Source organism: Ovis aries, chromosome Y, assembly GCF_016772045.2.
Source record: "Ovis aries strain OAR_USU_Benz2616 breed Rambouillet chromosome Y, ARS-UI_Ramb_v3.0, whole genome shotgun sequence".
In the NCBI taxonomy this organism is placed as follows: Eukaryota; Metazoa; Chordata; class Mammalia; order Artiodactyla; family Bovidae; genus Ovis; species Ovis aries.
In genome coordinates, this window is record NC_082741.1 from 1,684,946 (window position 1) to 1,707,793 (window position 22,848).

The 22,848-nt window shown below is 48.5% G+C and overlaps 1 long non-coding RNA gene across 7 annotated transcripts in view; it reads right to left on the minus strand.

Moving 5' to 3' along the window:
• The window catches only part of LOC105605321 (uncharacterized), a 32,397-nt gene extending 22,746 nt beyond the window's left edge, over positions 1 to 9,651 (minus strand). For all 7 annotated transcript variants that reach the window (XR_009598976.1, XR_009598979.1, XR_009598978.1 and 4 more), the window contains exons 1-2: positions 4,364 to 9,651; positions 187 to 1,576 (exon numbers count right to left, since the gene is read on the minus strand). This is a non-coding gene — a long non-coding RNA (uncharacterized LOC105605321). The remainder of the gene's footprint in view (positions 1 to 186; positions 1,577 to 4,363) is intronic.
• Positions 9,652 to 22,848: the final 13,197 nt, after the last annotated feature.

The window sequence follows — 22,848 nt, forward strand, 5'->3', positions numbered from 1 at the left end:
CACCTGTATACTTCAGGGAAGTCTGCAAAAACAGCAAGACTTTTCTCTAGTGTGAATTTTGACCAAATCACACTTTCTTAGGTGAACAAGACGGCAGAATCTAACATGCTGAGAGAGAGACAAGACGAGACAGACAGAAGACAGCAGCCACTGGCTCTTCCTAGTATATAAAGACGCGTCACTAACCTCTAAGAGACTGGGTACGCCGTGAAGTCACCTACATCCTGGGATGGGCTTGTACCAACATCCTGGGATGGGCTTGTACCATCTCCCGCTGATGCCTAAGGGAACAGAAGCACCGAGATCAGGTAACGAGGCCAACTTTCCACAAGGAGTAAGTGCGAACATCCTTACAAGAACGGGTGTGCAAGAGGGCAAAGACGGTGGAGCACACCAGTTCCCTACTGACCACCCCAGAGACTTCAGGGGAAAGGGACTTCTCTCTGTGCTTTTCTTATGCTTACAGCTTTCATCCGCCTGCATTTAAATTACCACTGCAGTTTCCATCAGACCGTCTGTATGTCCAATAAACGTCAGTACAATTTCCATCGGACCGTCTGAATCTCCGGTGGGCATGGCGTTCAGGTCTGAGCGCCCGATAAAGTACGGCGCGTTTATTGCAATGGATTTTCTCAGGAGGAAAATACTGGAAGACAGACGCCAACGAAACACAAACTGAGCACATGCGTGCTAAGTCGAGGGTATTCCGTTTTTGTGGGTTTTTTTTTTTTTTGCAGTAATGTAGCAATGCTCCCACACACTCCGGATGGCTCTGCACATCTGTCTCGTACTTGATGAGCTCGGGCAAGGCGTCTTAAGCCGCCCACCTTAAATCCTACGCAGTGTGAACTGGAAAGACAAGGGCGTTTATTTTACTGGCAAAACGCTGCTTTCCTGTCCTGCTGAGGTCCGTGCATCCCGCGCAATACAAGCGCATCCCAGGTGAGAGAAGAACCAGGGGCCGCCAAACGCCTAGACCCTCCCCCGGGGCACGTGTGCAAACAGGACACGCCGACTCCGAGGAGGGCTGTTTCAAAATGTCACTTCACGTAAAAACCCTAAGAACATGTTTTGAAGGTAGCGAAACACAGCGGGCATGCAAAGAAAGTCCAGCCTTATCCGTGACCCGGAGAATGTGATGAAAAGGGAAAGCCAGTCTGGAACAATCACAGAAAAAAAACCGACACTGTTTTTATTCAAGAGCGAGAGTTTGGAAATGGTCTGAAACACTGGGACCACCGCCTAAAATTTTCCACTTTCCTCAGCCAGACTAGAAACTGCATTGAATATTTAAAGAAAGAAAAAAAAAATTGTGTTTTTTTTGCACCAAGAAAAATACTTCCATCAGTTCATCGTAGCATCTCATGAAGTACAGGCAGAATGGAAAAATCAGAAGCCAGCCACAGCTTCTCAGTTGCTGCCCAAATGCAAAGAAAATGAGCCGGGGTTGCAGGTGAGACATTAAGATTTCCAGGCAGCGTCAAAACTTCTTGTCCTCATTTCAGCTGGAAGGAGGGGACTGGCTACGTTGAATGTCTTCAAGGTCGGGTCTTTCCTCCGCAATAGCACCAAGTCTCTGAAAAACATTATTTCGAGCATCACTTTACCGCCAAATAAGCTAAGAAGCCACAAAGCGGTCGAATTCCTGGGGACACGGAGACCACGCTTAGAGATGTTACCAGGGTTGTCATAATAAAGTACTCCAGATGAGGAGGGCTGAAGCAACAACTATTTATGTCTCCCAAACCAGTCCACCCTAAAGGAAATCAGTCCTGAATATTCATTGGAAGGACTGATGCTGAAGCTGAAGCTCCAATCCTTTGGCTGCCTGATGCGAAGAGCTGACTCATTGGAAAAGACCCTGATGCTGGGAAAGATTGAGGGCAGAGGAGAAGGGGACGACAGAGTGAGATGGTTGGATGGCATCAGTGACTTGATGGACATGAGTTTGAGCAAGCTCCGGGAGCTGGTGATGGACAGGGAGGCCGGGCGTACTGCAGTCCAAGGGGTCGTAAAGAGTTGCACAAAGCTGAGCGACTCAAGAGCAACAACAAATTTATTTCTTTGGTTGTGCTTGGACTCAGCTGAGGTCTTCAGGATTTTCCATCTTAGCTGTGGCATGTGGAATCTAGTTCGCTGAACCAGGGATTAAACCCAGGCCCCCTGGATTCGGGAGCTGGGTCTTAGCTGCTGGACCACCAGTGAAAGCCTAATAAGGAAGTGACTTAAAGACAATTGGCTGGCATCTGCTGAACACATAAAAACACCTCTCAAATCTCCACCCCACCCCCCACCCCCAACCGGGCAAAGACTTTCATCTGCCCTCTCGTGGACATGATTTGAGGGGGAAAAAAAAAAAAAGGCCCTTCAGGCCCGACACAAAATAGTTCTCAATTGTGAATGGGTTATTTCCTGCATAAATAGAGAAGAGAACTCTGCTTGTGTTTCTTGTTAATTTCTATAGTTGTTTTAATCAGGCACAAAACCACAACGGGCTATGTCAGCAGATTCTTTGTATACAAACGACTGATACGCTGGAAGTTCAAATGACTCTCGAGTAAACTTTCTTCCTTTCTGTGGGCAGATTAGGCAACGACGAATTTTTTTCTTTCTTTCAATGTGCGACTTGGCCATGTTTAAATCTGCTGGGTGTACTTATCTTTGCAGAGTTTTGTAAGATCGGACAGCAGCTACACAATCCATCAAAAACCACAGAATCAGGCCTGGAGTTTGTGCAGAAGTTTTTAAGAATGACTAGAAGGCAATGGCACCCCACTCAGTCCAGTCACTCAGTCGTGTCCGACTCTTTGCAACCCCATGGACTGCAGCACGCCAGGCCTCCCTGTCCATCACCAACTCCCAGAGTTTACTCAATCTCATGTCCATCGAGTCACTGATGCCATCCAGCCATCTCATCCTCTGTCGCCCCCTTCTCCTCTTGCCCTCAATCTTTCCCAGCATCAGGGTCTTTTCCAGTGAGTCAGCTCTTCATATCAGGTGGCCAAAGCATTGGAGCTTCAGCATCGGTCCTCCTAGTGAATATTCAGGGTTGATTTATTATTATTATTATTATTCCTGGTTCCACAAGCATTTCTCGGAACTGAAAAGGTATTTCGTAATACTTCATCGCTGGACGTGAGCCCACGTGGAGAGCCAGGGACTTTCCGAAGTGTTGGAAAGGAACATCTCGGGTGCAAGGAGGAGGAGAAAGAAGGTCCTGCTCTGTTTTCTCCCTTTCGGTCGCAGTGCACGACAGGGAAGAGACAAAACGCCTCATATTCCAAAGGGACCTCACTGTGTTCGCCTTGACCCGGTGGTCCTTGAAGGAGATGAAGGAACCTCCAGGGGACACGTGGCAATGCCTGCAGCTTCCCGGGGGGCTCGATGGTAAAGAACCCGCCTGCCAACTCAGATCACGTGACAGACTCAGGTTTGATCCCTGGGTCGGGAAGATCCCCTGAAGGAGGGCAGGGCAACCCACTCCAGTCTTCCTGCCTAGAGAATCCCACAGACAGAGGAGCCTGGCGGGCTGCCCCATGGGGTTTCGAAGAGTTGGACACGACTGAGCGACTGACGCTTTCACTGTGTGTGTGTGTGTGTGTGTGTGTTAAGTTGCTTCAGTCGTGTCTGACTCTTTGCAACCCCGTGCTGTGTAGCCCGCCAGGCTCCGCTGTCCACGGGGATTCTCCGGGCAGGAACACCAGAGTGGGTTGCCACGCCCTCCTCCAGGTCACTATGTCCCTACCATTTCTCTAACTCATGGGCTTCATATTGTATATCATGACTTATCTATTCTATTTAGCCTTGTCTGTGATGCTGGGAGGGATTGGGGGCAGGAGGAGAAGGGGACGACCGAGGATGAGATGGCTGGATGGCGTCACTGACTCGATGGACGTGAGTCTGAGTGAACTCCGGGAGTTGGTGATGGACAGGGAGGCCTGGCGTGCTGCGATTCATGGGGTCGCACAGAGTCGGACACGCCTGAGCGGCTGAACTGAGCTGAACTGACTGATTTTTTTACCAGATAGGTAAGACGGATAGATGAATGGATAGACAGACAATTTGTAAGATGCACAAGTACTTGAAATGCAACACCTTTGGGGGGGTGCCGGGCACAGTGAGTAACGTAGTGATGGAAGAAACAGCTCTGGGAGGACTCAGCCAGGGGTGGATCTGACTCCCTCTGGATTCTCTCTTGTGCCCGGCGCAGCCAGGCACCAGCAGGGGTGGGGGCATCTCTAGGGCAGCGTCGCCTGCTCCCTCTGCCCACCCACTGGCATGCCCGGCCCCCATTCCCCACCCCTCACTCCCTGGCCAGCCTGGTTTTGCAGAACTGGCCACCTTCCCTGGCCCCTCAACACACCTGGATCCACTGCTCATCACGCCTTCTCTGTTTGCTGGTTATATGTCCATCCTTCTGGGACCGCTGCTTCCCGACCCTCAGAGAGCTCCCAGATGCTCACAGGTCTTCCTCCATTGGCGGTCCCCAGACCTGGGACCGAGGCTGGCAGCGATGACCGTTCAGTGAACATCCCCGCACCTGGGACCAAGGCCGGCAGCGACGACCGCCCGGTGAACGTCCGGGCAAACGCTGTCACTCCTTAGTTCTCCTCACAGCTGCTACTGAAGGAGTCTTAGGTGAGAGTGCTGGCTCTCCACCCCTGAGAGCCATTCCGCAGCACACAGGGAGTGTGTCTCTAGGTCCAGAGAACAGCTGAGAAGGATGCTGAAGGCAGCCTCGTCCTCAAAGTCCCTTGAGCATAAAGAAAGTGAAAGTGAAGTCGCTCGGTCGTGTCCAACTCTTTGCGACCCCCATGGACTGTAGCCCACCAGGTTCCTCTGTCCCTGGAATTCTCCAGGCAAGAATCCTAGAGAGGGTTGCCACTCCCTTCTCCAGGGGAGTTTCTCAATTGAGGGATCGAACCCGGGTCTCCCGCACTGCAGGCAGATGCTTTACCACCTGAGCCACCAGGGAAGCCCCCTGAGCGTAAAATGCAGCAAAAGACAAGTCCTGCAATGTTTTCTCAACCAGACCTCCCGCCACAGCGAATCCAGGGCATCTGATTCTATTTCAGGGCAAAGGAAGTGAAGAAGCTTTGTTGGAATGCTTCATCGCATATGTGTGCACGTACTGGGCTGCTTTGGGGGAATTTTCTGATATTTTTTTCCAGTAGTTACATACGGATGAGAGAGATGGACCATAAAGAAGGCTGAGCACTGAAGAACGGATGCCTTTGAACTGTGGGGCTGGAGAAGACTCTTGAGAGTCCCTTGGACAGCAAGAGATCAAACCAGTCCATCCTAAAGGAAATCAACATTGAATATTCATTGCAAGGACTGAAGCTGAAGCTGAAACTCCAATCCTTTGGCCACCTGATGCGAAGAACTGGCTCACTGGAAAAGACCCTGATGCTGGGAAAGATTGAGGGCAGGAGGAGAAGGGGACGACAGAGGATGAGACGGCTGGATGGCATCACCGACTCAGCGGACATGAGTTTGAGCAAGCTCCAGGACACAGTGAAGGATAAGGAAGCCTGCTGTGCTGGTTTCAATGGGATTGCAAAGACTTGGACACGACTGAGCGATTGAACAACAGAAAAGTGGAAAGCGGGGGCGGGGGGGGGGGGATTGTGTGCCCCTGCTTCCGCAGGCCTCTCCCACTGACACATGGACAAAGATCTGGATGTGAAATTCCTTTTCCTATCTCCGCATTTCCTCACTTTGTTCAATTTCTACTTTCTCACTGGAAGAAACGTGATTCAATTTTCCTGAAACATCACCACCAGACTGAGATCCTATAGCTCTTTTTAAGTATCTCCTCATGCCAGGAGAAAAGAATGTGTAAAATCATCCAGGTTATTTACATATTTTTGAAATGTTTTCACGAGGTTACATAGGATTTCATAGAAAAAAAAATCGATGCTTCATGTAACAGAATCATATGTAGATTGAAAAAAAAAAAAAAACCAAAAGTGTGTACATTTCGTGCAATGCCAGGGAACCCAAGTCTGACATTCTCCTGAAATAAAAGGGACTCGAGAAATTCTTTTCTCCAAGTTTAGAAACCATTCAAACTTGATGAGTTTGCTGTTTTGATCATAATTTAAATTTCTTCCAGATTTATATCCTTAGGGAGAAAAAAAATATGGCTTCATGCTTTTAGCCAAGAAAGATCAAAATAGTATATTAAATGCTCTCGGAAGACTTTTTTGTACATAGAAAAAATATTCAATGAGTTAATACAAATCAGAAACAGGCTGATTCTCCCTGAGATTACACAAGCATTTCAGCATTAAGAAAAGGAAGGGTAAAAAAAAAAAAAAAAGATCAATGAAAAAATATCAGCTACTGCAAAAGCAACACCTTCTCATCTTTCATGGATAAGATCAATGAAAACGTATCAAATACGCAAAGAGAAAGACCTCCAAAGCTTTAATTATGGTTCAGATGCCCAACTTCCAAGCGAAATCCAAGGCAGCCATGTCTCTGCTCCCTACACAAGGTGGGATCACAACCATGCGTACATGGAGGGGGAAACTGGCTGGGCAAGCACGTTGGATTAAGCCACAAAGCCATCTGATGAGTTTATGCAAGTCAAGTGATACACAAAATCTCATCTGAAACGCATACATCCCTTCCCCACGGTCCAACGTCCCCTAGTCCAGGGGAAATCCCTTCAGAAATCCAAGCGGACCTTGGTTCGACTGTTCAACGCGGCCGCTTTGGAGAGACACGACCTCCCATGAAATGTACCAGCATCCACCTGCCAACAGGCTTCCCAAGGCCATCATGACGTCCCTTCAAGACCAATGGCGACTGCTCGTCCATGTTCGAATTAAGTATAAACAGTATGCTCGTTGCTCAGTCATGTCTGCCTCTTTGCAAGCCCATGGACTGTAGCCCCCCAGGCTCCTTTGTCCACGGGATTCCCCGGGCAAGGATACTGGGGTGGGTGGTCATGCCCTCCTCCAGGGGAACTTCCCCACCCAGGGATCGAACCCATGCCTCTTTACGTCTCCTGCATTGGCAGGAGGGTTCTTAATCACTGCAGCACCTGGGAAGCCCAACTTCACTCCGATACAAATTAATTTAAAAAAATTTTTGAAGGTCCGTTCTAGATCAAATGTCCTCCAAAAAAGGAGGTATAAACAACCGAAAGTAGCTGATTCTCATGGTTTTTTCCATTAAAACGTGGACAGCGCGTGCTTATCACACTAACTCTATTGAACTCAAAGATGCTTGTCAGCACGAAGGCAACGTGGCTCCCCGTGGAGGATTCGATTTTGCTCAAGGTACAATCGACGCACGCAGAGTCAAGTCTAGATGTTAGCCCGCCTTTTCTTGACCCTGAGATTCATGACGCTACCAGTAAGGGAGGAAACTCTCACAATTAAGTCTAACACAAAACCCAGAGGGCTCTTGAAAGAGAAAAGAGAAGGAATACTGTGTTTTGTGAATTAAGCGCACACTCAATTGTGTCTGATTCTTTGCGACCCCATGGATTGTAGCCCGCCAGGCTCCTCTGTCCATGGGACTGTCCAGGCAAGAATCCTGAAGTGGGTTGCCATGCCCTCCTTCAGGGGATCTTCCAAACGCCAGATCGAACATGTGCCTCCTGCACTGGCTGGCAGGGGGATTCTTCACCACGGAGCCACTGGGAAGCCCTCTGTCTAATACAGAGAGGGCATCTCTTTACAGAAGGTTAGACAGGAGCTGTCTTGAAAGAGCCTCCACGTGGCAGAGGGGAGTTCAACAGACAGGACCGTAGCGGCTGCCGTGCTGCGCTCATGGGTTGTGCGGATGTGTGTTATGTTTAATGGATTTAAGCCGTCTCTCTACGTGGCTGAACCCACCTTGTTGGCGACAGACAGGCTCCCCCTCCGTGGCAGCCATCTGAGTGTTCATTTCTGTCGTGGAAGCGAGATTTAAAAATGGAAGCTCAAGCTGCCGCATCTGGGTACCATGTGTCCAGAAGAATGCAGAGATGGGCTCTGTCCTTCACGGTGTCAACTGGTGGGACGCTGGGGCTGTCCGGTTACCCACGTACATATGCAGGGTTCACAGTCCGCTCGGCAAACGAGGTACTAGAAGCTGGCAGGTAATCGCTGGGTATGAGGTATACAGAAAAACCACGCATGGTGGGAAATGGAAAGTGTCCAAGACGGGTCCACGGAGGAACGGCTGTTCACACTCAAGTGCTGAAAGATGCGTTTCACTGGTAGACAAGACCCAGAGAATCAGCAGTGTGAGAAGAACTCATGCTGTGAATGAAGCGAGGCTTGAAATAACGTTCATGGAGAAGAAGAGCCATCTAATTCAGGTGTCCCGGAGTTCCCCGGAGTGCTGCTGCTGCTGAGTCGCTTCAGTCGTGTCCGACCCTGTGCGACCCCATAGACGGCAGCCCACCAGGCTCCCCCGTCCCTGGGATTCTCCAGGCAAGAACACTGCAGTGGGTTGCCATTTCCTTCTCCAATGCATGAAAGTGAAAAGTGAAAGTGAAGTCGCTCAGTCGTGTCCTGCTCTAAGCAACCCCATGGACTGCAGCCCACCAGGCTCCTCCGTCCATGGGATTTCCCAGGCTAGAGTACTGGAGTGGGTTGCCATTGCCTTCTCCGAACCCAGAGTGCAGGGTTCTGCAATCATATGCTGCTCATATGATGAGTATCGTACGTAATATCACCGTCAATCATAATGACGAATGGATCAAGAAGACAGAATACATACACACGGCAGAATACTACTCAGCAACGAAAAGGGACAAGGTAATGTCATACGCGGCGAGACGGACGGACCTACAGATTTTCACACTGAGTGAAGTCAGTCAGACAGAGAAGGAGAAATACCGGATGACGTCGCTTATATGCAGAATCTAATACAGAAATGAGACAGAGCAAGGTGTCAGGGAGATAACAGAATTACATTTTTGGCTGACCAAAATAAAAGTCACCGGCCACGGACGTTAGTTTCTGCAAAAGTCCACCCGTCAGTGATGAGTTCATATGCCAATGTCCTCCCCAGACATTACCTTCTTGAAAGGCGTGAGAAATACACTGTGGTTGTAAACTCATTCACACGTTCTATGCACTTGTTGCTGCTGTTTAGACGTTAAGTCGTGTCCGACTCTGTCGCAACCCCACGGACTGCAGTCCACCAGGCTCCTGCGTTCTCCACTATCTCCAGAGTTTGCTCAAATTCATGTCCACTGAGTCGGTGATGCCATCCAACCGTCTCCTCCTCATTCTCCTCCCGTCTTCAATCTTTCCCAGCAGCAGGGTCTTTTCCGATGAGTCAGCTCTTCGCATCAGGTGGCCAAAGGACTGGAGTTTCAGCTTCAGCATCCACCCTTCCAATGAATATCCAGGGCTGATTTCCTTGAGGATAGACAGGTTGGATCTCCTTACAGCCCAAGGGACTCGCAGGAGTCTTCCCCAGCACCACGGTTGGAAAGCATCAGTTCTTCAGTGCTCAGCCTTCTTTACATTCCAGCTCTCACATCCGTACCTTACAGGAGTCTCTACCATGATTGATACAGGGTGCATCAAATCCTAGAGCAATCGGCCTCCTGAAATATTTCAGGGGATGCTATCTGGCTAAGGCAGCTCTCTCTCTCTCTGCACACAGGGATCCACATTCTTCCAGAGGGGAGGATCAACTGTGGTTTCCTGGGCAATCTGGAGCCTCAGGATGTCAGATGGAGACGGCTGTGGGTTTCACGCCCGGATGTTACAGCTGATGGGGAACCACAGATGGCGGGACTCAGGCCATTGTTAGGAAAATAAAGTCACTGCAAACAGCACAAAAGGAAATCGGAGTGCTGTTTGCAATCAGGGTGAGATGCCGGGTCCTTCCCCTTGCATATGGCCGCTGACCTTTCCCAAGAGTGGTTTATAACGAAGTCAGCACGATGCCTTTCTCGGGACCGACCACACCTAACGTTTGCAAACTGGTGACTCTGGCTCGGCGCTCTGCAGAGGAGACAGCTGTTTGCCGTTAAAGGCACCGCCCGCGTTTTCAGGGTGTCATCATGCTCCCTCAGGCTCCATTCGTGCAGCTCGTTTCCTCAAGTTTAGGGGCCAGCCTGCAGCTTTCATGCCCCAGCATACAAAGGCCATCCCACTGGACACACACACACAAAATTACATTTATATTGGATCAATTTGGAGAAAAGGATACTCTTTCCAAAAAAAAAAAAAAGCCCTATTTTTAGTTTTCCTGTTTTTAGCAAACTGTTGAAGTAATCTCCTTCATTAGAGAAAGTAGTAAAAGCAACGCTTTTTTATTAGCATCAGAAACTTTCCACACAGAAGGGTTTCATCAAAAGCATGCTGCATTTTGTCAAGAACAAGGGTGAGGTGCCTATCTTCCTGTTTCTTTGGTCCGCTGCTTCCAAGGAAATCTGCCTTTTCGAAGCTGAATTAAGAGACAAATAAGAACATTTTTATCTATTTTTAAAAAGTTTTATTATACATTTTTATGTAGTATATATATTGAAATACATACATTATAAAATAAGTTTTATTTAAAAAAAGTATAGTTGATTTACAATACTGAGTTAGTTTCAGGCATACAGCAAAGTGAATTAGTAACATATAGATGTATAGAGATATATATCGCTAATTCACTAAAGTGAATATATATATATATATACACATACACGCACATTCTTTTGTAGATTTTCCATATACGTCATTACAGAGTACTGAGTAGAGTTCTCTCTGCTATACAGTAGTAGGTCCTTGTCAGTTACCTGCTTTATATACTGTCGGAGAAGGCAATGGCAGCCCACTCCAGTCCTCTTGCCTGGAGAATCCCATGGATGGAGGAGCCTGGTGGGCTGCAGTCCACGGGGTCGCTGAGGGTCGGACACGACTGAGCGACTTCCCTTCACTTTATGTACTGTAGTCTGTATGGGCGTGCTTTGTGACTCGGTCGCGTCCAGCTCTTTGCAACCCCCTGGACTGTAGCCCGCCAGGCTCCTCTGCCCATGGGATTCTGCAGGCAAGAGGACTGGAGTGGGCTGCCATCTCCTCCTCCAGGGGAGCTTCCCGACCCAGGGACTGAACCCAGGTCTCCTTCACTGCAGGCGGATTCTTTACCGACTGAGTTACGAGGCAATCCTCATGCTATACAGTAGGTCTTTACAAACTATTTTATCAATATATGGATATATTAATTATTAATTAGTTAATTAAGATATAGTGTGTATGTCCATCCCAACCTCCCAATTTATCCGTCCCCGCTTCCCCTCCTTGGCAATCTTAAGTTTGATTTCTACATCTGTGACTCTGTTTCTGTTTTGTGGATAAGCTGAAAGGACAAATAATTATTAAGCCTTGCCTCATCTTGGGGACAGTGTGGAATAAACATAAGAATGGAAATTCACATAATTTACAATGTGTGTGTGTGCGTGTGTGTGCGCGTGTGTATGTGCGTGTCAGTCGCTCAGCAGTGTCTGACTTTTTGCAGCCCCATGGACTGTAGCTTTCCAGGCTCCTCTGTCCATGGGATTCTCCAGGCAAGGATACTGAACTGGGTTGCCGTCTCCTCCTCCAGGGGATCTTCCCGATCCAGGGATCAAACACTCATCTCTTTCGGCTTCTGCACTGGCAGGGGCATTCTTTACCAACAGAGCCACCTGGGGAGCCCAATTCATAATATATATAGGGAGACAGACAAGGGCTTCCCGGGTGGCTCAGCTGGCGAAGAATCCGCCTGCAATGCAGGAGACCTGCAGAAGGGAACAGCTACCCACGGCAGAATTCCGGCCTGGAGAATTCCATGGGCAGAGGAGCCTGGTGGGCTACAGTGCATGGATCTGCAAAGAGTCAGACACCACTGAGCATCTGAGCGCGCGCACACACACACACACAGACACACACTACAAATTATGTCAACTTCTGTTCTTCTGTTCATTCCACACCGTGCCCAAGATGAGGCAAGGGGGGGGGGGTCACAAAGAGTCAGACACGACTGGGCGACTTTCACTTTCATAGGGAGACATTCCTAGGAAAATATCAACCACCTTCTAGGTAAAATTTTAAGAAGCACGACGTTGGGTAGACAAGCCTAAAGACCCTCAAAGGATCGAAGTGGGCAGAACTGCAACAGCCTTATTTCCAAAATGCCAAAGAATTTACAGGGTGCAGCACTTGGCAGATAAAACTGTCCAGAAGGTGGTTTGGAGAGGCTGCAACAAAGCACCAGGCACGGGGTGAACACGCAGACACCCGCAGCCTAGAACAGCGGTATCTTCTGTGTCGTTACACTGGGTCTCTGTTGCTCTGAGCAGGCTTCGCCTAGTTGTGGCAAGTGGGGGCTACCCTCTAGTTGTGATGCTCAGCTTTCTCTTTGCAGTAGCTGCTCTGGTTGGGGAGCATGGGGTCCAGGCACACAGGCTTCGGCAGTTTTTGGACACGGGCTCAGGAGTAGCAGCGTGTGGGCGCTAGAGCTCAGCAGCTGTGGTGCATGGGGCTTACTTGCTCATGTGGAATCTGCCTCGACCAGGGATCGAATCCGTGTCCCCTGCATTGGCAGATGGATTCTTATCTGCTGGACCACCGGGGAAGGCCCCAGAATAGTGGTGTGTATTTTCTGGGTGAAGAAAGCACTAAGATAGCTCTCTTTGCAACCAATTCTGTAAACAAAGGAAAATAAAAAAACTCCCCATCCAAAGGAGAAGGGGGTGCTGAAGGACTTCAGAAGGCGAGAAGAATTGGTTATTTCTGGAACCCATCTACTAGAAAAGCAGGAGAAATGTTCTGAGAACGGGAGGGAGCGCATGCATGTTTGCTAAGTCGCTTCAGTCGTGTCCGACTCTGTGCGACCCCACAGACAGCAGCCCACCAGGCTCCCCTGTCCACAGGATTCTCTAGGCAAGAATACTGGAGTGGGTTGCCACCTGAAAACCCAGACGCATGAAAATGAATGACCGTGGAGGGGCACACATCTCAGATCACATCCTATAGAAAATCACCTCCGAGAGGCAGGAGACAAACTCCAATGAAAATGTACAACCCAGAGGAAAGGTTTAATGCAGTGAAAACGGGAAGAGATTTGCTGTTGGTCTGTTTGAATACAGAGAAGAGATTAAGCTCCTCCATGCAAGACGAATCACTCAACAAGCCAAACACTATTCAACCCAAAGACAGTCCAGGAAGCATAATCCAAGAGAACCTTCCTGAGCTGGCAGACACACACCCAGAGATGAAAGTCGTTCCTGAGTCGGCAGACATGAATTCACAGAAGAAAGACGTGCGCTGAATTTAAAGATGTGAGAAGTAAGTAACCCGTTAATTCTGCCCCACATCAGAGCGCTGTCCAGCCCCAAATGTCAGCAAGAAGTGAAGTTGCTCAGTCGTGTCCGACTCTTTGCGACCCGTGGACTGTAGCCCACCAAGCTCCTCCGTCCATGGGATTCTCCAGGCAAGAACAGTCGAGTGGGTTGCCATTTCCTTCTCCAGGGGATCTTCCTGACCCAGGGATCGAACCCAGGTCTCCCACATTGCAGGCAGATGCTTTAACCTCTGCACCACCAGGGCTGAGGCTGAGAAACTCTGACTGAGCATGAAGTCAAGATTTTATCTATCTACTCTATCCATCCATCCATATCTCTTATGTATCCATTCATCCATCACCTATCCATCCATCCATGTAGATACATGCAGATAGATGCATCATCTATCTCTACTATCTATCTATGTAGCTTTCTGTACAATCAATCAATCTATCCATCCATCATCTGTCTGCACTATCAATTAATCTATCATCTATCAATATACGTTGCTGTACTATCATGTATCGAGCTATCACTTCCACCAAGCCACCCACCCATTCATGTATCCATGCATCCATCCACCCGTGTCTACTCTCCATGCATCATCTGTCTCTACTATCTGTCTGTCTGTACCATCTACCAGTCTCTACCATCTCTCCATCACCTGTACCATCAATCAACCTACCATCTAGCAAGCTATTTAGCTGCACTACCTATCATGAAGCTACCATTTTCATCCACCCATCCAGCCACCATCTGTTTATCCATCCACCCACGTCTACTATCTACCCAGTGTCGGCTTCCACTATCATCTATGAATCAATCGCCATCTACCATCTATCAACCTACCATTTCTATCAATCCATCCACACACAGTCTAGCTATCCATTCATTTATCTCTGCGATCTACCTATCCGTTCATAGACCATCTCTCTATCATCTCGCATCAATTGATCTATGCATCCACAATCAACCTATCCATCTATCTGTGGATACTCCCTGTGAATCCATCATCTCACTCAACTATTTATCTGCGGTCTATCTCTACTATCAACATACCATCTATTGATCGGCCTGTCTCCACTCTCTATCACCGACCAACCTATCTATCTGCACTATCACCTATTAATCTACCACTTGTATCAATCCCGCCACCCATCAACTATCTATCCATACATCTATCCACCCATTCAAGCAGCACCTATCAGGTCTCTCTTTCCACCCATTCGACCAGCATCTATCATGTCTATCTATCCACCCATTCGACCAGCATCTATCATGTCTCTCTACCCACCCATTCAACCAGCATCTATCCCGTCTATCTATCCACCCATTCAACCAGCATCTGTCTATCATATCTCTCTATCCACCATCCAACCACCGTCTATCATGTCTCTCTACTCACCCATTCAACCAACATCTATCCCATCTATCTATCCACCCATTCAACCAGCATCTCTCTATCATATCTCTCTATCCACCATCCAACCACCGTCTATCATGTCTCTCTACTCACCCATTCAACCAACATCTATCCCATCTATCTATCCACCCATTCAACCAGCATCTGTCTATCATGTCTATCTGCCCACCCATTCAACCAGCATCTATCCCGTCTATCTATCCACCCATTCAACCATCATCTATCATGTCTATCTGCCCACCCATTCAACCAGCGTCTGTCTATCATGTCTCTCTACCCACCCATCCAACCAGCATCGATCATGTCTCTCTACCCACCCATCCAACCAGCGTCTGTCTATCATGTCTCTCTACCCACCCATCCAACCAGCATCGATCATGTCTCTCTACCCACCCATTCAACCAGCATCTATCCTGTCTCTCTACCCACCCATCCAACCAGCGTCTGTCTATCATGTCTCTCTACCCACCCATTCAACCAGCATCGATCATGTCTTTCTATCCACTCATTCAACCAGCATCTCTCATGTCTCTCTACCCACCCATCCAACCAGCATCGATCATGTCTCTCTACCCACCCATCCAACCAGCGTCTGTCTATCATGTCTCTCTACCCACCCATCCAACCAGCATTGATCATGTCTCTCTACCCACCCATTCAACCAGCATCTATCCCGTCGCTCTACCCACCCATCCAACCAGCGTCTGTCTATCATGTCTCTCTACCCACCCATTCAACCAGCTTCTGTCATGTCTCTTTACCCACCCGTTCAACCAGCATCGGTCATGTCTCTCTACCCACCCATTCAACCACCATCTATCATGTCTCTCTACCCACCCATTCAACCACCATCTATCATGTCTCTTTATCCACCCATTCAGCCAGCATCTGTCTATCATGTCTCTCTTTCCACCCATTCAACCACCATCTATCATGTCTCTCTACCCACCCATTCAACCAGCATCTGTGTATCATGTCTATCTGCCCACGCATTCAACCAGCATCGATCATGTCTCTCTATCCACCCATCCAACCAGCGTCTGTCATGTCTCTCTACCCACCCATTCAACCACCATCTATCATGTCTCTCTACCCATCCATTCAACCAGCATCTATCCCGTCTATCTACCCACCCATTCAAGCAGATGCTGGTTGAATCACGTCTCTCTACCCACCCATCCATCTGTCTCTACTACCTACCTACCTATTCCTACTATCAGTCTATGTACTCTATCACCTATCCACTTACCTGTCTCTACTGCCTACCTGTCTATATGTCATCTACCTAATCCATCCATCTGTCTCTGTATCTACCTATCATGTATCTGTGTGTCTTTGTCTCCTACCTGTCTATCTTTGTATCTATGTGTCTATGGCTGCGGTTCTCAACTGGGGATGACCGTGCTCCTCAGAGCACGTATGACGAGGCGTGGAGACATTCTTTTGCTGTCAGAACTAGGGCAGGGGGTGCTCCTGACACCTCGTGGGAGGAGCTCAGAGAGGCTGCTCCACACCCCACAACACACAGGACAGACCTTCCTCCCCCTAAAGAATTACCCAGGCCCCTAAACATTAGAGCTTCCAAGGTGGAGACATGCTGACCTAGATCTCTCATGCTGTCTTAACCTCTGAACTCTGCTACCTCCGTTCTGCACTGACCTGGCCAAATGCCAGTTACGCATATATTTTTGTGGTTGTCGTCAGTTGGACCACAGTCTCAAGAGCTGAATGATCCTTTAAATTTGCCACCACTCAGAATGGAGATGCCTCAAAAAGCTAGGAATAAAAGTACCATATGAGTCAGCAGTTCCACTACTGGGCATATACCCTGAAGAAACCATTATCAAAGACATAGAGAATCCAGTGAAACAGACACTGGACTGGAAAAGGCATATATAACGCACGGTTCACTGCAGCACTATTTACAAAAGCTAGGACATGGAAGCCACCTAAATATCCATTGACGGATGAATGGGTAAATAAGGTGTGGTACCTATACACAACGGAATATTACCCAGCCGTGAAAAGGGACTCATTTGAGTCAGCTCTAATGAGATGGATGAACGGAGAGCTTATTATAAAAAAAAAGTGAAGTAAGCCAGAAAGAGAAAAACAAATACTATATATTAACGCATATATAGTTGACTCCCCTGGTGGCTCAGACGGTAAAGCGTCTGTCTACAATGTGGGAGACCTGGGTTCAATCCCTGGGTCGGGAAGTTCCCTGGAGAAGGAAATGGCAACCCACTCCAGTACTCTTGCCTAGAAAATCCCACCGACAGAGGAGCCTGGTGTCCCTGGGGTGGCAAAGAGTCGGACACGACTGAGCGACTTCACTATGGAATCGAGACAGATGGGACTGACAAACCCGTTTGCAGAGCAGCAATGCAGAGGCAAACACAGAGAACAGACATGGACATGCTGGGGGAAGGAGGGGGTGGGTGAACAGAGAGACTAGCAGGGAAACAGAGACACACAGGGCATCTGTAAAGCAGACAGCCAGTGGGAAATTCCTGTATGACTGCGGGGACTCAAACCAGGGCTCAGTGACAGTCTAGGGGGGTGGGATGTGGTGGCAGGTGGAAGCGGGGTTCAAGAGGGAAAGGACACGTGTATACCTATGGCTGATTCATGTGCACAGATGGCAGGGACCAACACGCTTTTGTAAAGCAATTAAGTACGCTCCACGTAAAAACAAGCAAATTTTAAAAACGGCCACCACCCGTGGCAAGATCATTCCCTTGTTGACTTGTCTTCAACCTTCACCTCATTCCTGCCGTCAGCCCGCAACAGCCTTCATTCCCCCCACCCCCCACCGCCTTGCAGCCTGGTTGACACATGTCTTCCACGATGCCTGTGGCTTGTCAACCCCAGCACGCGGCTCTGCGAGGATGTGGTTCTCGTTTCTATAAATAGGACGGTGCCGTAAATCTCACAGTGTTTGCCCAACGTCTTTCACTCAGCAAAATGCTTTCAGGACCTCATCATGGAGCCGAGCCTCCATCTGCAGGGCTCAAACGTCCATCTGCAGCGTCCGTCTAACACGCTCTGCGAGGGTCACGGGGTGAGGACCGCCCTCAGGCAGCCTGAATTCCGTAAGCCTCGGGAGAGACCTGAGACTGTGCCTGGTAAAAATTCCTGAACGCACGTCTGTTAAGAATTCCTCTGGGCTTTAGACCTATGCGGGGTACGGCTGGGTCATGAGACAGTCCACTCGGGGGAAGATCTGAAGTCTGGCCAGAATGCTCTTCAGGAGGGCAGCTACAATGCTGACTCTCACTCCCACCGTAGGGGCATTCTCCCCTGCTCAGGCCCCTGAGAACATTAGGTGTATTTCCATCGTTCACATCTTGCAACATCAAGCCACACAAAAGTCTCTCTCGCTGTTGCTTTCCTCTGCCAACTCTGCTCATTAACTAATCACTGAAAAGGCCTTATTCTTTTGTGCCATGGAAAGAGTCACAGACGTTATTTTCTTGGGCTCCAAAACAACTGCGGATGGTGACTGCAGTGATGGAATTCAAACACGTTTGCTCCTTGGAAGAAAAGCTATGACCAACCTAGACAGCATACTGAAAAGCACAGACGTTACTTGGCCGACAAAGCTTCGTCTAGTCAAGGCTATGGTTTTTCCAGTGGTCATGCATGGATGTGAGAGTTGGGCTATAAAGAAAGCTGAACGCCAAAGAATGGATGCTTCTGAACTGTGGTGTTGGAGAAGACTCTTGAGAGTCCCTTGGACTGCAAGGAGATCCAACCAGTCCATCCTAAAGGAGATCAGTCCTGAATGTTCAGTGGAAGGACTGATTCTAAAGCTGAAGCTTCAATTCTTTGACCACCTCATGCGAAGAGCTGACTCACTAAAAAAGACCCTGATGCTGAAAAAGATTGAAGGCAGGAGGAGAAGGGGACGGCAGAGGATGAGTTGGTTGGATGGCATCACTGACTCTTTGGACATGCGTTCAAACAAACTCCAGGAGATGGTGAAGGACCAGGAAGCCTGGCGTGCTGCAGTCCATGGGGTCGCAGAGTTGGACACGACCAACCGACTAAACAACATTCCTTTGTGCACTGTCTCTTTCTATACTTCACCTGTTTCTTTCTTTTCTTTTTTTAATAGTGTTTACAGTGTACTTTCCCCATTAATTTGTAAGAGCTCACGTGTCTTCTAGATAAGAATCTGTTTTTTTTCTTGTTTGAGCTCATTTATTTATTTTTTATGCTGGTGCCATGCAGCCTTTAGGATCTTAGTTTCCTGAGCAGGGATTGAACCCACATCCCCTGCAGTGGAAGCTCAGTGTCCAAACCACCAGACCTGCAGGGAATCCTCCTGTTATATATTTGGATATCACAAATAACAGGTACCAACCACCCTCTCAGCCAGCCACTAAACTTTGCTTACGATGCGCTTCACAGAAAGCCTTCATTTTAATTCAGTTCAGTTCAGTCACTCAGTTGCGTTCAACTCTCTGCGACCCCATGGACCGCAGCATACCAGGCCTCCCTGTCCATCACCAACTCCCAGAGCTTACTCAAACTCATGTCTATGTTGAGTCACAGGGTTTTATCATTTTGTCTTGAAACCCAAAGCACCTTGTGCCGTCTCTGCAAACACAGAAGCACACAGGTCATCTCTTGATACTTTGTGACCCCACAGACTGCAGCACGCCAGGCTTCCCTGTCCTTCACCATCTCCCAGACTTTGCTCAGACTCATGTCCATGGAGGCGGTGATGCCATCCAGCCATCTCATCCTGTGTCGTCCCCTCCTCCTGCCCTCAATCTTTCCCAGCATCAGGGTCTTTCCCAATGAGTCAGTTCTTCACATCAGGTGGCCAGAGTATTGGAGTTTCAGCTTCAGCATCAGTCCTTCCGATGAATATTCAGGAGCGATTTCCTTTAGGCTGGACTGGTTGGATACCCTTGCAGTCCAGGGGACTCTCAAGAGTCTTCTCCAGCACCACAGTTCAAAAGCACAGCTTTTTTTTCAACATGCTGTCTAAGCTGGTCATAGCTTTTCTTCCAAGGAGCAAGCGTCTTTTGATTTCATGGCTGCAGTCACCATCTGCAGTGATTTGGGAGCCTCAAAATATAAAGTCAGCCACTGTTTCCACTGTTTCCCCACCTATTTGCCATGAAGTGATGGGACCAGATGCCATGATCTTAGTTTCCTGAATGTTGAGTTGGATTAAGTGAAATGCCTCTATTTTTTTCTTTACGCATAGCCTCTGTTTTTATGATTTTGTTTACAAAATCTCCACCAAGGGACTTCCCTGGTGGTCAAGTAAGACTCTGAGCTCTCAATGCAGGGGTCCAGGTATTCAATCCCTGGTCAGGGTCCTGCATGTTATAACTAAGACCCAGCACAGAGAAATAAGTAAATATATTTTTTTAAAAAAAGGAAAGAAATATTCGCCTACTCCTAGATTAGAAAGATTTTGCCCCTTCAATTTTTTATAAGTAATTTTTCTACCAAAGTACAGTCGATTTACAATGCTGTGTTAATTTCAGCTACACAGCAGTGAGTCAGTTATATAAACATATACGTGTATTTTTTTTTCACATTCTTTTCCACTCTAGGTGATTAACAAATATTGCGTACAGTTCCCTGTGCTATACATTACATCCTTGTGGTTTATTTTATATATTTGTTGTTAATTGTTGTTTAGCTGCTAAATCATAGCTGACTCTTTGTGACTCTGGACTGTAGCCCCACCAGGCTTCTCTGTCCATGGGGTTCTCCAGGAAGAATACTGGAGTGGGTTGCCATTTCCTTCTCCAGGGGATCCTCCCAATTCACGGATGGAACCCAGGTCTCCTCTATCGGCAGCGGGACTCTTTCCCACCGAGCCGCCGGGGAAGCCCATTTTATCACGCTCCGGTTGTTCAGTTGCTAAATCGTGCCTGACTCTTTGCGATCCCGTGGACTGTAGTCTACCAGGCTACAGTCCAGTGTGGTTCCCAAGAACTGCAGCACACCAGGCTTCCCTGCCCTTCGTTATCTCGTTGATTCCATGCAAGTTTTATATACAGTGGTGTGTTTACGTTAACCCCAAACTGCTGATTTATTCTTCTCCCCTTCCCCTTCGGTAACCAAAAGTCTGGTTCCTATGTCTGTGAGGCTGTTTCTGATTCATCAGTAAGTTCATCTGTGTCTTATTTTAGAGTCTGTTCTGAGACTCAGGACCGCAACAGCAAATAAAGTATGGTGACATCATAAATGTCCTCTGGTTCAGAAATAGCAAGAATCCAAGGGAATTAGTAGAGCTTCTTGGAGCTCAGAGGGTAAAGCGTCTGCCTGCAATGCAGGAGACCTGGGTTTGAGCCCTGGGTCAGGAAGATCCCCTGGAGAAGGAAATGCCACCCCACTCCAGTACTCTTGCCTGGAAAATCCCATGGACAAAGAAGCCTGGCAGACTACAGTCCATGGGATCGCAAAGAGTTGGACACGACTGAGCTACCTCACTATAAGGTAATTAACCAGACAAATCCCATTACTGCAGATCCAAGCTTCCTGTCTGTTCACTTAAACCATGTTTTTGGTGCTTGAGCCCTGAAATACATCTGTCTGCCCGGCAGGGGATCTCCAAGAGAAGGGAAGGTAGTCACACAGTCCAGTTCGGTCCCCAAGAAGGCATCTCAGCACATGCCTGTCTACAGAAAACCATCACGGGCGATGGTCATCCGTAAGGAGTTTTCGTGAATACAGAGCCTGGCCCCAGATGCAAAGTTCTGAATCCTCACACCCATGAACGGAAGTTCTCTCAGTGGTGACACTAACTCCCCGCTTGGCAGGTGCACCGTCCGCTTCCTTACGTTCATCCCACGAATTCTGGATGTTCGTGAATCAAGACCATCATGTCAACTAGACCGTGAACGTGTATGAGCGTGTCTGTGTTAGCTGCTCAGTCGTGTCTGACTCTGTGCGACCCCATGGACTGTAGCCCCACCAGGCTCCTCTGTCCATGGGATTCTCCAGGCAAGAACACTGGAGTGGGTTGCCATTTCCTCCTCCAGGGGAATCTTCCCGACCCAAGGATGGGACCCAGATCTCTCGCATTGCATGTAGATTCTTTACCATCTGAGTCACCAGGGAAGGCCAAGAATACTGGAGTGGGTAGCCTACCCCTTTTCCAGGCTCCTCTGTCCATGGCATTCTCCAGGCAAGAACACTGGAGTAGGTTGCCGTTTCCTCCTCCAGGGGAATCTTCCCGACCCAAGGATGGGACCCAGATCTCTCGCATTGCATGCAGATTCTTTACCATCTGAGTCACCAGGGAAGGCCAAGAACACTGGAGTGGGTAGCCTACCCCTTTTCCAGGCTCCTCTGTCCATGGCATTCTCCAGGCAAGAACACTGGAGTGGGTTACCATTTCCTCCTCCAGGGGAATCTTCCCGACCCAGCGATGGAACTTGGGTCTCCTGCACTGGTAGGCGGATTTTCTGTTTTAACCACTGTGTCACATGGGAAGCCGCAGATCCTGAATACCTCTCACCAATATTTATCTCCTTTCCATCCCTTTTATTAAGAGCAGGAAGGTGGGCAGACAGACAACGCGAAGGTGTATACTATTGTTTGGCTTCCCTGTTTCCTAGAATCTCAATGAACACTTGGCTGTCTCCAGAGTCCCAGGGATGCACACGGATTTATCTGTTGCAATGACGCTGACTGCAAAGCAAACTACACACAGGCAACCTACACAACTGAGCAACCAGTACCTGGTGTGTTTCTATTACATTCACAACAGTGTGATAGCTGGATCATAAAGAAGGCTGAGCACCAAAGAATGAATGTTTTTTTTCAGACTGAGGCGCTGGAGAAGACTCTTGAGAGCCCCTTGGATTGCAAGGAGATCCAACCAGTCCATCCTAAAGGAAACCAGTCCTGAATATTCATTGGAAGGACTGATGCTGAAGCTGAAACTCCAATACTTTGGCCACCTGATGGGAAGAACTGACTCATTAGAAAAGACCCTGATGCTGGGAAAGATTGAAGGCGGGAGGAAAAGTGGACGACAGAGGATGAGATGGTTAGATGGCATCACCGGCTCGATGGACATGGGTCTGAGCAAAGTCTGGGAGACGGTGAAGGACAGGGAAGCCTGGCGTGCTGCAGTCTGCGGGGTCATAAAGTATCAAGAGATGACCTGTGT